Consider the following 18,940-nt stretch of genomic DNA (forward strand, 5'->3'; position numbering starts at 1 on the left):
TCGCTAATGTATGTATGTAATTGGCGTTCAACCGTTTAGCCGGTTATAGCCGAATCGACGATAGTGCGCCACTCTCTCTTCTTCGCAGTTCGGTGCCAGTTGGAGATCCCAAGTGTAACCAGGTCGCTCCCCACTTGGTCCCTCCAACGGAGTGGAGGCTTCCTCCGGCGGGTACTGCATCGAACACTTTCAGAGCTGGAGTGTTTTCATCCATTCGGACAACATGACCTAGCCAACGTAGCCGCTGTCTTTTTATTCGCTGAACTGTGTCAATGTCGTCGTATAACTCGTACAGCTCATCGTTTCATCATCTGCGGTATTCGTCGTTGAACATGGTCAATATTCATAGGTTTTCCTCTCGAAAACTCCCAGTATCGTCTCATCTGATGTTGACATCGTCCAAGCTAATAGCGCAGATTAAAAATTATCGATGAAGTTCTTACCGTTTGAATTTGGTATTTAACCACGAGTCAACATCAAATTAAAATTATAGGAACTCTACTTTCCTACTACTCGGTATTTGGAGTTTTCTTACAATAAACCTTGCTTGTACTACTATCGCTAGCACTCGCAGAAGTTTCACATTTCACGTAAATTGGTTTAATTGGTGTCTTCAGTGGACAAGCGTGGTCCCCATCACGGAAGCAGTCTTTTCATTGTCAATTTTTAATATAGGTCGAATACAATGAACTCGTACCCCCAAAAATTTGTATGAGTTCAATTAACTACTCTTCAAGGTTGGATAAACGGCCAAGACGTATCGTTTGATCAATCACTTTATTATCCAAATTATATTTGATAAGGACAATTACTAGAAAGTCATCTATTAGTTATATGGGTTGAGGAGTCTATAAATACAGTTTTGTTGTTTGTTTTATTTGGTTATGGTTTGTATTATTTCTTTGATTTCAACCAATAACTTTTTAGCAGTTATCCGAGATTTGATGAATTATTTGTAGATTCGTTAGAGCAATTTTATAAAACTAATTTGTTCTTTTTATACCCTGAACAGGGTATATTAAGTTTGTCACGAAGTTTGTAACACCCATAAGGAAGCGTCGGAGGCCCTATAAAGTATATATATACATAAATGATCAGTATGTTGAACTGAGTCGATTTAGCCATGTCCGTCTGTCTGTCTGTCTGTATATATACGAACTAGTCCTTCGGTTTTTAAGATATCGTTTTGCAGATGTTATTATCTCTTCAAGAAGCTGCTCATTTGTTGGAACTGACGATATCGGACCACTATATCATATAGCTGCCATACAAACTGAACGATCGGAATCAATGGCTTGTATGGAAAACTTCCGCATTTTACTACATATCTTCACGAAATTTGGTGTGAGTTATTGTTCATAGAAATAATTTAATCTCCGAAAACATTGTTCAGATCGGTTCACTATAGCATATAGCTGCCATACAAACCGAACGATCGGAATCAATGGCTTGTATGGAAAATTTTCGCATTTGACGTGGTATCTTCACGAAATTTGACATGGATTACTGCTTTAGGTAATAATATAATCTCCGAAAAAATTGTTCAGATCGGTTCACTATAGCATATAGCTGTCATACAAACCGAACGATCGGATTCAATGGCTTGTATGGAAAATTTTCGCATTTGACGTGGTATCTTCAAATTTGCAATGGATTACTGCTTTAGGTAATAATATAATCTCCGAATCGGTTAACTATATAACTTTAATGTTTCTAGCAAACAACCCGGCTAAAAAGATATAGTAAAATGTTTTCTTTTTTTTACTTACTTTTTCTTACGTCTTTAGATTTGCTTAAACACATAGTTACTAAAAGAAATGCACCTGTGAAGGGTATATTAGCTTCGGTACAGCCGAAGTTAACGTTTTTTCTTGTTTCTTGTTGTGTTAATTTATTTTTCATTTCATCCTTCGAGTTGTTTTTGCTATTTAAGAATCCGCAGAAAGCTGAACAATGTGGAAGGCTCTTTATTGGCAAATTTCTTAAATTTTACGCTTAGAGATTTGGTTCAATCTGGAACTCCATTCCTTGAATATATCCACTAACTGTCCTCAGTAACAGTAAAAACCCCATTTCATCTTTTAATATGTGCCCATCTCTCGTCTACCTCTTAATAATTTGGTTTAAAATTCATAATTCTCAATCTCGAACTACTTTCTTTGTGTTCCAATTTTCCTTTGTTGAAGGTATTAACTGTACTTCTGGGTTTAAATAAAATTGTATAAATTTCTTTCTCTTTTTCCTCTCAACGACACTTCGTACGCCTCTGCACTTTTCCATTCGTATTCAATACGCGGCATAATGAAATCTTTTCATTTAAATGACTTTGCGACCGCCTTTTGACTATAATCATTTCTAAATAGTACAACAAATCATCATTTTGGCAATTATGAACGGACTCATATGCATATCATATATGAAGAGCATATACCTTAAGCCAGTTATCGGCGTAAAAATAACGTATGCCATATTTTTCTTTACACCAAATACATTCATACATACCAATGTACATATGTATATGCTTAATACATATAATAATTTACTCAAGTTTATTTTTTTTTTAAGTCTGTATTTGTTGCCACACCGCGTAACTTGTTGCCATTGTTCTCGCCTTAATGGCACAATCAATAACACTTCCACCTCGAGTCGAGACCCCACACCGAGTTAATGTTTTATTTTGGGTTTTCGAAATGTTGTAGGCCACTGCCCTGCATAAACACACTGGCCATACATACGATTATGTGTTACTTATTAAGTTAAGTGAATATAAATTACAAGTTAATGCAAATTAAGCAAAAGCGATTGATTTAAATCAATAATTTTTTTCCTTCATTGTGAGCAAATTGAGTTAGAAAAGCAGAAACGGAATTTTAATTTCATAAGATAGTTATTTATGAAAACATATAAATTAGTAATATGATCGCCATTATGTTTCAAAACGGTATAAAGATACTTGCTAACACGGTATTGTTTTCTTTTGTTCTCTCTTTTTGGAACCCTACCATTTTGGCAATTTAAACTCGGATGACGTTAATGCAAAATTCCTTAATGTTTTGGTGAATAATGGCAATAATATAGAAGAACAGATTATGGAAAAATTTATGGCTCAAAACATTCCCAGTTTCCAAATCACATTTTTTAATGTCGATACTTTTCGACAGTCATTGACATTCAACCGTGTTTATTTCTGCTAAGAAAAATCTGCTCATAAAATCGGTCTCGCATTCATAAGCAGCTTAAAACGCATATATTGAGAATACTAATTTTCCTAATTGCATCAAGTCATAACCCACAAATAAGTTTCTCGAGAGATCATTATAAAATTACCAATTTGTAATTTTTTTTTCGAAAATGTGCTCGGTAGATGCCTTTGGAGGCCCTACAGATGAGATAAAAAACATCGGTATTTCGGATATTTTTGATCTACTGCCTTTACACATATGAACAGTACATGGGTTTATCAATATTGTTCCCCTTTTCGGTTAATGTTATACGCCGCTCTTGGCAATCTCGCCTACTATCTCGCTACCCTCGATGTCTTTGTGGCCTGGAACCCAGTAGAAGTAAAGTCGCTTGCTTCTGACGACACTCTCTATTGACACTCTGCTACCTAAGACACTTGTGTGCCAGAACGATTGCTGCCTGGCTATCAATTACAAAAACCTTTGCTGCTTGAAATGTACTGTACTGTAGTGATCCGGTAGTTTAAAAGGTTGCCTTATGCCAAGAACCGGCCTTCGCTCACGAAATGTTCTTGAAAAATACGGTAAAAAGAGCTTTAACTAGTTCTTTCATGCTAACCCTACGATATTGGATCACATTAAAAGCTTATAATTCAAGAAACTCGTTTTGAACTTTTTTTTCCATTTCAAGAATATTTCTTTTTGAATCGTTCAATATATTTACTATTATAAACTAGTTCTCAAATATCACTTAAGCAGATATGATCAAAGACGATTAAGGGTAGATTAACCAATTCTTGCTTATATGAAGAACTTTTATCGAGAAAACTCTCCGTGTTTGGTTCCTTCTCGTTTAAACTACAATAATTGGTCTAGTAGTTTCAGATTTATGGAGAAATCGATTCAGAATTTCTGATTAAAGAGAGTATTGACTTAACAAATTAGGCAATTTTTCGTTGAAGAAATCGATGTTCAAAGTTGTGGACTAAGGAAGAAGATTTCATATTGAATACTTTTTAATTATTTATCGTAAACAAGTTGAATATATTCCTATTTGGTCTTGATATTTTCAGAAATGGGCAAATCTGTTTAAAACCATATCGGTATATTTGAAGTTGAAACATATTCGTATATAGATAGATCCCTTAGCTTAACTTTTGGACCATGGCAAAGATTTGAAAACAGTAAACCTGATCTCTAAAGCCACTGTTCATTAATAGTTCCACTTTAATAAAGCATTCGCACCACACTTGGGTTTACGTAACCGAAACAGACTCCGACTGTCAAAACGGTAGCATTCTTCGAAATTATTTGAGAAATGATTTTTAACAACCACAAATTTTAGTGTTATGAATAAAAAAGGTCAATAAAGTAACAGCACCTGTCAAGGGTTAATAAAATACATTCATACTCGTACACACGACGAGACACACATTTCAGTGTCACCAAAAATATTTCTAAATATGGGGAGCCAGCAATTTGACTCGCCGCCTCTGCTGCTGTCACTCACTCAACTGTTGTCAGTCAAGATTTTATCACCCGTTTCTTGTATTTGTTGTTAGTGTTGTTATTGTGTGCTTTTGTTTCATTTACTTTTGCCTTTGCCGGCGCTTAACATTTGCGACCGACAACGGCTGCGCAACTCCTCTGATTGGTCCATTTAGAAGCCATACCAAGTAGCATAGTTTATATGTACCGTTGTATGTTTGCAGGCATGTAAGAAGGTTGAATTCTTTTCGACGAAATGATTGGACTGCCGGTGACTTAACGATGTTGAACTTTGATTGTCTTGTTGCTTTTGCTTTTGCCACTGTAGTCGTGCTCTTTTTTTGTTGTTTTTTTTTGGGCTTCTGCCGTTGGCACGCCAAGGTGGCTTAGCATTTATAATGGTCACGGTGTATAAATATTACCTAATAAGAAGATACATTGTAGACGATTAGAGACACCCATACTTGTGTACATAGTACTCAGCTCAGTTAGTAGTGATTATGCAGAATGACTAAGCAAACATGTGCATATACGAGTATATTTGAGAAATATGATTGAATGACAAAATTCAGGCATTAAACGCCAAGATTGTTCCTCTTGTATTCGACTTGCTCAATAATGGGAAGAAACCATCGCGCATACTAAGTGGCCTGTGGGACGTTAATTCCCTACGGAATACTTCACGATTCAATTGCTTACTTATAGAAGACTAGAGTAATTTTAATTTCGAGGTAGACTTGATTTCGGTATCCGCTGTTCGTTCCATAATATATATTGTCTACAGTTTCAATAGTATGACAGTCAATAGTGATGTAAATGTAAAGATTGGATAGTCCATCTTCGACTTATTTACTAACGGAACATATTTCCTTTCGTCCTAGTTTACCACAACAACCCTTTCACATCGCTCATTTTTTCAAATTTAGAAATACGTAAGTCAGAAGATGGACATGTTCACATATGGATATAGAAGAGATCTCGGGAATCAACTCAATACCGTAACAAATGAAAAATGTCACAAAACCTCAGGTGGGATCTAATTTACAGATTTCCAATGTTAATGCGTTATAAACGAATTTCACAATTGTTATTCAAATACTAGAACAGGTGTTCTCTGTTTGCCTACGAAAATTTAAATACTGATAGTACTGCTATCCTTGGAAGCTTTTCTAAGATATTTTCCATTAGTATACCCTGAATAAAGTCAAGATCAGAAAAGCAATCGGTAGTGAGGTCTTCCTATGTTTACCAAAATACTTATAATGAAAAGCTCAATTTTGAAAATTTCTGATATGATAGCGATTTTGCGGCGGATTTCTGTCGAGAGATGAGCAATTGGCTATATTCTTTATATTTTGGCTGCCAAAGCATAACAAGATTACACCAACGTAGTGTACTTTTTGTTCTTGGATGCGCTAATAACGCTCTTAGTCAATTTAACCAACCTTTATCAGGAATCTACTAATAAAAAAGGCCCTCCAAAAACGTTTATGGTGAAATGTGATTTAATATCAGCAGGTCATTGAGAAATGGGAAGACTTTATTGATCTATTTGATACTGAACCAAGACTCGAGACTGCACAGTCGTTATTGGAACTTAATTAGTTTCTCTGTGCCATATTTGTTGAGGTTTCTTCGACGACTTGTCTCTTCTTAATATCATGCGTAATACTCTTTAATCTTTTTGCGGTAGGAGAAAAGCGTAATTGTGACTGATTTCTCTCAAGTATTAGAGGCGGACTCAGGAGAATGGCATAAGGTTTAAGTTACTGACTTGTTTACTTTTTATTGTACATATATCGCATTTTTGAGAGACGTACAAGTTTCGTGGAGACCAAAAGATAGAAATTCTATAATTGCGGGATACTGGAGATAACTTCTTTTAACCCTGTAAGATTCTAAAGAGAAAGATCGCCAAAAATTTGTTTTTCTTAGTTGTTCCCTTTGATAAGTCAGATCATGTTCAAGGTGTGTTAAAAAAATAACGGAATTTTAAAATTTCCGATTGTTCAAAAATGCCATTAACAAAAATTTTTTATACCTGAGGTACAACATTAATGTATATGAATGAATAAATATTGTCGGTATTTACTTATTAACGCAACTTAGAGTAGTTGGAAAGTGCAAATAACCGGGGTGTTTTAAGTTTTTTTTTGCTTAGAACACATTTCTACATTAGCGGCCTTCGGCCCTGGTCGATCCAACTCCCCTTATTCTTGACTGGCGTAGACACCGCTAACGCGGTTATAACCGCGTCCACAACAGCGCGCCACGCATCTCTCCTTTTGGCAGTTGGCGCCAATTGGTAATACCAAGTGAATATAGGTCCTTCTTCACCTGATCCTTTCATCGGAGTGGAGGCCTCCCTCTTCCATTCGAACAACATGACCTAGCCAGCGTAGCCGCTGTCTTTTTATTCGCTGGACTATGTCTATGTCGTCGAATAACACATACAGCTCATCGTTCCACCGTCTGCGGTATTCGCCGTTGCCAATGTTTAAGGGACCATAAATCTTCCGCAAAGCCTTTCTCTCGAAAGGTCCTAGTGCCGTCTCAACGGATATTGACACCGTCCACGCTTCTGCACCATAAAGTAGGATGGGAATGATGAGGGACTTGTAGAGTTTAGTTTTTGTTCGTCGAGAGAGGACTTTACTTTTCAATTGCCTACTTAGTCCATAGTAGCACCTGTTGGCAAGAGTGATTCTGCGTTGGATTTCAAGGCTGACATTATTATCGGTGTTAATGCTGCTGCCTAGGTATAAGAAATTATCTACAACTTCAAAGTTATGACTGTCAACAGTGACATGGAAGCCAAGACGCGAATGCGCTGACTGTTTGTTTGATGACAGGAGATATTTCGTCTTGTCCTCATTCACCACCAGACCCATTCGCTTCGCTTTCCTATCCAGGCGGGAAAAAGCAGAACTAACGGCGCGGGTATTGTTTTCAATGATATCGATATCATCGGCGTACGCCAGTAGCTGTACGCTCTTTTAAAAAATTTTACCTTCTCTGTTTAGCTCTGCGACTCGAACTATTTTTTTCAGCATTAGGTTAAAGAAGTCGCACGATAGTGAGTCACCCTGTCTGAAGCCTCGTTTGGTATCGAACGGCTCGGAGAAGTCCTTCCCGATCCTGACGGAGCTTTTGGTGTTGCTCAACGTCATCTTACACAGCCGTATTAGTTTTGCGGGGATACCAAATTCAGACATCGCGGCATAAAGTCAGCTCCTTTTCGTGCTGTCGAAAGCAGCTTTAAAGTCGACAAATAGATGGTGTGTGTAGAAGTCTTATGTACGCTAGTTTACAGTACTTCAGAAGAGTATACTTTCATGTAATAAGCTCGCTTTCATTTCGAATGTAATGCTGGAAAAAATTACTTTCCAGCGACCCGTCTGTTTTCCTTTATGCGTGCTGATTATTACTATAATTTTTTATAACAAAATTGCCATAAAAAATAACTTTCTTTTGCAAACGACTGACAGAGCGCCATAAAAATTACAAAAATAACTTACGATTGCCAGTAAAGAGACAACCAACAGTGTAGTGGTCACTTAAGTACCGCAACAGCAGTGCGCTCTACTTAGACCAGTCTTAAAGGAAGAATCTCATTATTTCGCTTAATACCACCAAGTATGTGCGCACAGCTGTGTAGATGAAATGTGTGTAAACGGTATTAAAAAAAATTACTTGTTTATTGCACCTGTATATAAGTACATATGTACATTTGTATGTATGTATGTTAGTGCGTAACGCGCATATGCCTACATCATATCCATAATCAACAAATTGCGCGTACACAAACGCACACGGACACGCTCACCTCAATCAGCATAGTTATAAGCGTTAACATAACTGCCAACAATGATGTGAATGACGGTCCCATATCTACACACACACATACATACATGCGCTGATGATAGAGTTGCGCGCCGTGTGATCACATAGCCAGCCAGCCGTTGGATTGATGTAATGGCGGTAATGGCGGCCGCAACGGCGGTGGCGTCGTTGACCACAACCTCTTATGCGCTGACTGGCGCTGTCAAGGCGACAAAGTGGCCGCGCTGCAGTCGACGCGCCTAATTGCGCTAATATCGTGCGCGACGGCGGCAGCCAATCGCAAGCAGTGGCTGACAGCAACGATGGAAAATGCAAAAACTACTACAACATACATGTAGTGGATAAATTGCACACGCTCGCGAATTGTCACTGCCACTGCCATGCAACGCGCATCTGTATGTATGCGCGTATGAGCAGCGCAACGGCAACTCTGTGGTCGGTAAAACATGGTTGCTGCGCGCGCCGGCTTAATTATGCACATTTATGAACAGGAACCGCGGCGATGGCAGTTAGTGCTAGTAGAACGCAGCGCAAAACCAACAAAGAAACGGCGAGTGAAAATCCAACTCAGCTCAACTCGGGAGCTAGTCGGTAGCCAACGCGCTGAACAGCTGCCTTGAAGAATACACATACAAAAAGTAATAACAATAATAATGAGAGACGAAAAAAAGTGCGATGCACTGCACAGAAGAAAAGGCAAAATGACGAAGACAAAGTGGGAATCTAGCGGCGATTATAAAAATTGCAGCAGCGCGCGTTCTCGTTCGCGTCTTTAACGCGCTTAAGTAGTTGCAGCAACAGCAGCGCGCGCATGGTGGTGGCAAGTCGCTTATACTAGTAAGGCAGTTGCTTGTAATCTCATATACTTATGTGTATAAAAAGAAGTAAAGATAGTCGCGCATGTGTTTGTGTGTGCGCGTAATAGCAATTTCGCCAACCAACCAACCACCGTGCAGCAACAGTTCTTCTTCAAGCTCTTCAGCGACAGGTGGTTGAAGTGCTGATGACTGACGACAAGGCGGATATCGTTGCGGCCATTTTATCAACGCTGACATTATTTTCTTCTTGCTTTTTTGCGCTACTAGTAATGGCTGTGTGGCTTCTTTTTTTGACTGATGGTTGGATGGGAGTTTTCTCAGTTGAACTATTTATAGATTTTGGGGGCGTTTAAGTTGCAGATAATTTGGTTCCTCATTTAATAAAATTTATTATTAAATTTATATATTTTTTCTATTCTTCGAGATTTTCTTTTTTTTTAATTTCAAAAGGCGAGAGAAATTATATTGCTTAAACTTTTTTAAGTAATTTTTTAGTGAATTTATTTTTATAAACATTTTTTTAAATTTATAAAACATTTTATTGCTATTTTTATATATATATCTATTGAAGTTTTTTATAAAATTATGGTTCATATTAACACAAAGAGAAGATAAGCTAGTTTACCAAGCAAAGTATCAACTTTTTAATGAGAACACATTTTCGTCCATAGTTGCTATAGAGGGCGATACACCGATTTTTGCATTCTTTCATCTTTTCGATAGGACTTTTGTATTCCAAGTAGACATCAGTCTCATGATTTCTTGGGATCTGAGGGCAGGAAAAAGTGGAGAATACGATAAATGCGAAAACAATTCGAACTCTTGCCTCTTATTATCGGAGATTAATTTTTGACATGGTGCATTGTCTTGACGCTTTCTTGTTCTTCTTCAAAGTGAATTGTTTTCAATTGCAATATAAGCCGTTCCCTGTTGGTTTTTTCTTTTCATTTTCATAGCCGATGAAAGTTATTCTATGCGCAATCCAATATATATACACTATAATTTTATCAGCAAATTATTATTTCCTCTTTCTTTCGATTCGGTTAATTGAGTGCAGCTCAATATCTTTCTATAGTACTCAAAAAAAAAGAAATTGTCACATATTGACGCTAATTTTCAAGTGTTTTTCTAGTGCATATTCCAAACTCCGCACAGAATGATTAATTTGTCGTTTTTTGTCGATTGTAAAATTTTACAGAGCTTTCGCATGTCGAAAACATTCCGTTAGAGTATCAGTTCTCTTCAGTTTATGACTTCCCAAAATCATTTTATGTATTTTATGATTGTTCATCTGTAGTCTTTCGGACGCCCACTGCTTCATGGTTTTAGTGCTAATTTGGAAGTTAGCAATCTTCATGCGAATAGTCGTTTCCTCTGACGCAGAGTGTGGATTTACCTATCAAGTAATTTTGGCAACATTTTTTTTTTATCAAAAAGTAATGCATCAGTAACACTGTAAATTCATTTTATAAAATTTCTTTCTATTAAATATCCGCTCAAAATGTAATATCTGAGGAACTAATTGTTTGAATATGAAATTTATAAACGAATTTCTAATATTTTGAATTAGATTACAAATCTCTAGTCATCTCTGGTTGCGTGGGCCATAGAAACGATTCGGATTTTCACTCATCCTGGTATATACGTATTTTATCATAATTGATTAGGCCCCGTTGTGTTGATTAGCGTGTTTACACAGCCAAATTAATTGATCAATCTTTATTCATCTTCTTCATCATCTTTATTCTTATCAATTTTTATTGAGAAACCCTTTTTTGCCTTTTCCACTGCAGTCTACTCGATAACCCATCAGCTTTTATACATTTTTGATTTTGCTTTTCATAAGAAGTTGGTAAGTTTATCAGCTTATTGATATTTTTTAGCAACTACATCTGTATGTATGTAATTGGCGTTGAACCGTTTAGCCGGTTATAGCCGAATCGATGAGAGCGCGCCACTCCTCTCTTTCCATCACTGTTCGGCACCGGTTGGAGATTCCAAGTGTAACCAGGTCGGTCTCCACCTGGTCCCTCCAACGGAGTGGAGGCCTTCCTCGGCTTCCTCCGGCGGGTACTGCATCGAACACTTTCAGAGCTGGAGTGTTTTCATCCATTCGGACAACATGACCTAGCCAGCGTAGCCGCTGTCTTTTTATTCGCTGAACTATGTCAATGTCGTCGTATAACTCGTACAGCTCATCGTTCCATCGTCTGCGGTATTCGCCGTTGCCAATGTTCTGAGGACCATAAATCTTGCGCAAAATTTTCCTCTCGAAAACTCCTAGTGTCGTCTCATCTGATGTTGACATCGTCCAAGCTTCTGCACCGTAGAGCAGGACGGGAATGATAAGCGACTTGTAGAGCTTGATTTTGGTTCGTCGAGAGTGGACTTTATTGTTGAATTGCCTACTCAGTCCAAAGTAGCACCTGTTGGCAAGAGTGATTCTGCGCTGGATTTCGAGGCTGATATTGTTCGTGTTGTTGATGCTGGTTCCCAAGTATACGAAATGATCTACGACTTTGAAGTTATGACTGCAACGTCATCTACCGTAGTTTTTTTTATCACTCGCAGAGTTGCATTTCATTTTCAAGTCGATTAAAATTCAATTAAAACTTAATGTAGATTTCTATTTTGTATGGTAAATCGATCTTAATAAGCGTTTCAATCGAGCAGAGGCCGGTTAATTGATCAATTAGCTCCTGTGTAAAAAGGCTATAATTTTACTGTATTTCTCTCATTCAAAAAGTATTATATAAATATCAGACAGCTATTTAATTTAGTCAAATATTGATGGTCATAAAGATCTGTTAATTGAGTATCAGTTATTTGAATACTTGGTTAGTTGACTCTATTGCCTAATTTGTGAAGAGCGGTTCGTAACACTACATACCTATCAGTAAATAACAATGTGTTACAAAATTATATTTAATTTCGATCCCGTCGGGAGAGTTCGCCTCTTAGAGGCCTTCAAAATAGGCGTTTGTTTTATTTTGCTTTCTTCATTTGAGTGAAATCTTTTCCCATATATCCATTTGCAATTTACGGCTAATAAAAAAAAATTGCATGCATTTTTCTCATGATTTTGTAAAGTTATTATCTCTTGTGGTCTTCCTGAAAAGTGTGCCTCATTTGTGGCAAGCCAGCACTTGACCGTTGAATATTCTAGTTGTTAGTACTTGGAGGATATTTTTGTTTTAGATATTTTTTGTTTGTGTTCGCGATCTTTCATAAAAGCTACAAATGTAAATTTTTTCAGCTCATGTAGTATTTATTTCATGACACTTTATTTCCTTCAATTATTTCTCTCATCTTTCTACATGTATAGGTATAATTCTACAAATTCGTAATTTCCATCTGTATTCTTATGAATGAAAACGTTTGTTCGAAACTGCACTTGCATCTTGTAACACTTATCGATGAAAATCTCTGGCCCACAAACGCACACACACGCAAGCAAACAAGCGATCTCTTTTGTCCCTTGAACCTGTTTCGCATTTGCATTTCTTAACCATTAAAATTCTTGATATTTCCATGCATTCTTAAGTTGTCTCTTCCGTTTTTTGTTTTGTTGTACTGCGTCGCCGTTAAACAATTGTGCACCGCATGGCAGTTGGCGGTTGGTTGTTGGTTGGTTGGTTGACATTCTCATTTCGATTATTTCTCGATGCTTCAGCTTTCAGCTTTTCAAACCATTTCCTACAACAGTCATCAATAACGCGCTTTTCATATGCTAATGAGCGCTTCTCGGCGCGTAAACAAATTACAAACAAGCCATGAAACCTCTTCTCTCTCTATTCAATAACGGACATAACTAATGGGCTTAACATTTGTTTGGTCACCACACCACACCACACCACACCAATTGGACGCACCTCAATTGGTTGGTTGCCGGGTTGCTCGGTTGCTACGTTGCTTGGTACTTTTGACGAAATCCAGCGCTTGTTTCGTTGAAGAATTCATAATTTTTTCGGTGCGTCTGCTTTACGTCTTAACGTGGCATCGGAGATTTAAATAATTAATCATAATCTATTGTACCTGTTTCGATACAAAAGAATTATTTCGAAAATTTACCTTAAAGTAGCGAGCTTAACTGGAAAGTGAAAAATACGTTTGACGTATCTCTCTTATAATACAATTCGGTCGAGCGGGTCAACTGCCACAGAAATTTCTGCGAGTATGTGTTAGTGGATCCAGTTGTTGGTTTTAATAATTAGTGTAAAGGTTTTGATTTAGTCATAATAAAACATTTTCAACATTTCACAAATTCAATGAAGTTAATTCCCATAAATTTCGCATTATGACAATAGCTGCTTTGAGGACAGGTGTCACATGATATATATCCACTCCAAATACGCATTTGATTTTTAAAACAAATCATTATTTTATTTTTGATGCTTTGTTTCGATTATTGATCGTTAAATAAGTGCTAATAATGCTTTCAAACTGCTATTGAGTTGCCATATTTTTTTTAAACTCTCGCATGGTAGTTTTATACTAAATGGTAAAGAAACAAGGAAGAAATGAGAACTCAAGGTTTCGAATCTTCGGCGAGCAAAATGTGAATTCAAATGTAAAACCACGGTAAATTCTTAGCTTACCACTTCATATAGAATTTGTATATGACGGCTCTATTTACTAATTTATTACTTACTCTTAAAACAGATTTATAGAAATTTCCGGCAGAAAAACTATTCATTAAACCATACGTTATTCTACAGTAATTTATAATTTTATTAAATTCTTTTCAAAATTACATTAGATTCTTAAATTAAAATACTGCATTTACATTTTCACCCACGGTTCCGTATCTAGCTATTCGTTGAACCAAGTTGGTTTTGAGAATGTTTAGACCATCTGCAAATAAATAATGAAACAGTGAATACATTAAATATATTTATAAATAAGCTAGAGGTCAAGTAAAATTATATAACATTTACAATTTATTATTTTAAACCGTGTAGCATCTCCAATTCAACTCCACAAATATAATATAAAGGCTTTTTTGCAGCAAGTTCTCAAGCCATCTAGTACCGCAGGTCCAGGTATTTGTGAACAGCGCATTAAAGCCGATTTTAATGAGCGATCATCTGGTATATCCGCTCTATATTTAGACCACTAATAAGCCGACTCTAGTTTTGAAGCAATTCAGATTCGAACTGCGTGGGCTAATCTGTATGGACCGATTCTGGATACCCGTTCTGAATATCCAATATAACCCAAACGCATTTGCGGGGTGTCCGCTTTTTCTGCACGGATATTGCTTGTAGGCAGGAATGCAATCCTTGGCAGTGGGACAGTAGAACAATCCGTGTAGGATTGACATAACAATTTCCGAGTTTTTTTTTACCAATGGACACTAACGAATTCGTTGTGCGCAACACAAATTTACAGCGATATTAGTTGGTTGTGCCGAAGCATTTTTGCGTGCAACCAGATAATACACTTTTTCGACCAGGATTTGTGCTTTTTCACAAACTACATGGTGCAGCTTTGTACTCATTCATTTTCCACCCAGATATGTCAATCCGTTAACCGATATAAAGGGACACGACTCTTCTCTCTCGGCGTGTTATTCTTCAGTGTCAAACGGTGCTATCGCATTGGACATTGGATATACCATCTCTGAATTACTTCCGAATTTATTTCTGTGCTATTGAGTTTTATAAAAAGAAGCCTATAAATTGATGTGCTTCATTCACATTCTTCACGAGAGGTGCGCCAATTGTAGGTCTGGAGTATCGCAAGCATGATTTATTTTAGCATAGGTTGTCGGGTACACCAAAAGAATAACATTAACCACTCCTAGTTTAAAGGCCTTAAAAGGCTGTCTATTATTTGGTCCACTAGGGTATCCGATTGTGGTTTTTTTGATGCTACTATCGATGCTATAATCTAAACACCTCATTGGTATTTGCAAATTTGAATTTCGTGAAATGTAGAAACTAACGTGTACTAACTACCCAAAAAGCGACAGGTCTGCTTAACGTATTTGCGGATATTAACTGTAGCTCTTATTTGGTGGTCGGACGTCTTCGTTAGAAGCATAGCTCAAATGGAATACTACTACTGATTTACCACTTTACATATTTGAAGAATGGGCTTTTCTTATGAACTGTACAGCGTAAATCCTTTTAACATTCAGCTCCTATCTCTCTGAAATCCCTATATGGCTTTCTTGAGGTCCAAAAGATGAGAGAAGCGGTCTTCTTTGCGTGTTCTATGGTATAGGTATTTAATGAAAAGGCCATTTCTAAATCCTGCGTTGATGGAACGGCACAAACATGCGAACTAATGGCGTGAGTATTGAGAACATTAGGGCAACGGATAGGAATAGTTATCGATTTACTATTTCGATAAATACCACACTCGTTCCACCCGTTGCATAGGGACCCAATATTTCATGCACTAACCCGGAGCTATTCGCAACCTTGTCGCTAACGGTACAGCCTTCTTGGTTTGAGTCGTTCAGATTCACTGCCATCGATTTCCACTCTGTTCTTCATGAGGTCCGCTTATCGTTTCATAGAGACGCTTATGATTAAAATCAATTAGCAATCGATAATTCGCAAAAAGCTGAATGGTTATCTCAAACCGAAATTAATTTGAATGCTTTGGTTATCGATATTTCTATAGCTGGTTGATTTGGTGCGTATTTCGTGGATTATTAACCGCAAACGATCGTTGTGATACAGATATTGATCTATGAACGAATAGTACCTTCTCATTAGCATATTGGTTTCAATGTTTCATAAGATATGTAGGGGATTGGTGTGCTTTGCTCGTCTATTAGCCAGTAAAATGAGCATAGCGAGAGCAATGGATCAATTCTTAGCTTCCAGTTTCCAGTGGACTGTTCCATTTCTAGGTATCCTGTTTGATATCGTCTGAATAGTATAGTAATTTGGTTACCTCTGCTCTGAAAACTCTTTCTGCAATACTTTTTCAGCATCATATTAAAATTTAGCAAGCAGTTAATAAGATACTGAAAAATATAGCACAAGAAGTACTCGAAGTAGTGGCAAATTACCATTCTATTAAAGAGGATACCTAGAAATGGGTCAGTTCACTGGAAGCTGGAAGCGAAAGAATGATCCATTGCTCTCATTGTATGCGTTTTACTCGGTAATAAACAAGCAAAGCAGCATTAATCACACCAATCTCCTACAGATCTTATGAAACATAGAAATCAACATGCTAAAGAGAACGTCCTATTCGTTCGAGATACAAAAGCATAGATCAATATCTGTATCACAACGATCGATTGCGGTTAACAACCCTCGAAATACGCACTAAATAAACCGGCTATAGAAATATCGATAGCCAAAGCATTCAAATTAATTTCGGTTTACGATAATCGTTCAGCTGGTTATCTACGATAATTTGCATACGCACTGCAATTATCGGAGTAAAATTTTTTGCAAATTATCAATTGTTAATTGACTTCAATCTCACGCGTCCGTTTGAAACAACTAGCGGAACTCATGAAGATAATAGTGGAGATCGATGGCAGTGAATCGAAACGACCCAAACCAGCGTAACAAGAAGAGGGTTACCGTTACAAAGGGTTGCGAAAAGAGTTCCGGTGTAGTGCATGGAATATAGGGACACAGAACGGGCAGCGGGCGGAATGCGTATGGCATCTATCGAAAATAGTAACTCGGTAACAGTTCCTATTCGTTGCCCCAATGCTCAGGAACACGCCATTAACTCGCATAATGGTGCAGTTTCACCAACGCTAGATTTAGAAAGCGCGTTATGATTAAATACCTATGGCATATAATACGCAAAGAATACCGTTTCTCTCACCTTTTGGACCTTAAGAAAGCCATATAGGGATTTCGGAGAGATAGGAGCTGAATGTTAAGAGGAATTACGCTGTACAGTTCGTAAAGAGAAGCCCATTCTTCAAATACATATGTAAAAGTGGTAAGTCAGTTGTAGTATTCCATTTGAGCTATGCTTCTAACGAAGACGTCCGACAGTCAAATAAGAGCTACAACAAATATCCAAAATTATCTGAAGCAGACCTGTCGTATTTTTGTGGGTAGTTAGTACACGTTACTTTCTATATTTCACGAGCTTCAAATTGCCAAATTCCAATGAGGGGTTTACATTTTAGCATCGATAGTAGCATCAAAAAAGCTACAATCGGATACCCTAGTGGACCCAATAATAGACAGCTTTTTAAGGATTGTAAACCAAGAGTGGTCAATGCTATTCTTTTGGTTTATCCGGCAATATTTGCTAAAATAAATCATACTCGCGATAACCCAGACCTACAATTGGCGCACCTCTCGTGAAGAAAGTGAATGAAGCACTCAATTTATAGGCTTTTTTTAGAAATCTCAATAGCACAGAAATAAATTCGGCAGCAATTCAGTGGTGGTCTATTCCAATGTCCAATGCGATAGCACCGTTTGACAGCGTAGAATAGCACGCAGAGAATCAAAAGTCTTGTCCTCAAGTAAAAATCTATCCAGTTAAACGAGCGCAGAATTTAGTGCGACGTATTGTCTACAGAAGTTACAGTGTCGCCACTTCGGTCAACGGATTGAAATATCTGTGTGGTAAATGGATGAGTACAAAAGTGCATCTGGCAGTGGGTGAGAACGTACGAATCCTGGTCGAAAAAGTGTATTCTCTGGTTGCACGCAAAAATGCTTCGGCACATCCAACTAATATCGCTGTAAATTTGTGTTGCGCACAACGAATTCGTTAGTGTCCACTGGTAAAAAAAAAATCGGAAATTGCTATGCGAAACCTACATGCATTTCTGTACTGCCTTACTGTCAAGGACTCAATTTCGTGTAGGCCTTAAGCAATAGCTGTGAAGAAGTAACCGGCGACACTCGCAATTACTTTTAGGTTATATTGAACATCCAGAAGGGATACCCCCTATCGATAGCTACAGATAAGCACACCCGATTTGAATCTGAGTTACGTCAAAACTAGAATCGGCTTGTTAGTGATATAAATATACACCGATTATGCCAAATATTCGTTTCTAAAATCGGTGTTATGCGGTGTTCACAATTACCTGGACCAGCACTATTAGATGGCTTGAAGACTTGCTGAAAACGTGGCTTAATGTTTCAGAAGTTGAAGTCGAAATTCTTTATTAATATAGGACTATATATAAACACATTCTTATAAATACTTTCTTTTCAGAAATTCTGGATTCTGGGTATGCAATATAAAATATATCAATTAGGCTGTAACTTCCAAAAGGATATTGATGTTTGGAAACAATTTGATTCTTTTACTACGTATGAAAATGTGAGTTCGTTATGTGTATTTCGTTTTAATAATAATAAATAGTTTTTAAATGAAAACCGAACCACTCTCGTTTTATTACAATACTACTATATGCCGGTGTTACTAGAACTGAATTCTTTTCATTTATGTAGTTAAGACCTGAATTTCGTATGGGTCTATGAGCACCGAAGATGGTGAATAAGAAGACGGTTACAGACGAAATCTTCAAAATGGATCGATGGAACTAAATAAAAAGAAACCCCAACGACTTTCTCCTCTTCTGGACCTCAAGGAATTTTCGAGACTGCGGCCTACTTTGAGTTAAAGGATTAATCGTACTACCAAAATAGTGTC

General features: G+C 37.3%; 1 protein-coding gene across 2 annotated transcripts in view; it reads left to right on the plus strand.

Annotated features, from left to right (window-relative positions):
* The window catches only part of LOC105212596 (peptidyl-prolyl cis-trans isomerase-like 3), a 147,542-nt gene extending 128,874 nt beyond the window's left edge, over window positions 1-18,668 (plus strand). For both annotated transcript variants that reach the window (XR_003752333.2, XM_029040391.2), the window contains one exon: window positions 18,500-18,668. The gene's annotated coding sequence lies outside the window, so the exon portion shown is untranslated. The remainder of the gene's footprint in view (window positions 1-18,499) is intronic.
* Window positions 18,669-18,940: the final 272 nt, after the last annotated feature.

Source organism: Zeugodacus cucurbitae, chromosome 6, assembly GCF_028554725.1.
Source record: "Zeugodacus cucurbitae isolate PBARC_wt_2022May chromosome 6, idZeuCucr1.2, whole genome shotgun sequence".
Classification (NCBI taxonomy): Eukaryota; Metazoa; Arthropoda; class Insecta; order Diptera; family Tephritidae; genus Zeugodacus; species Zeugodacus cucurbitae.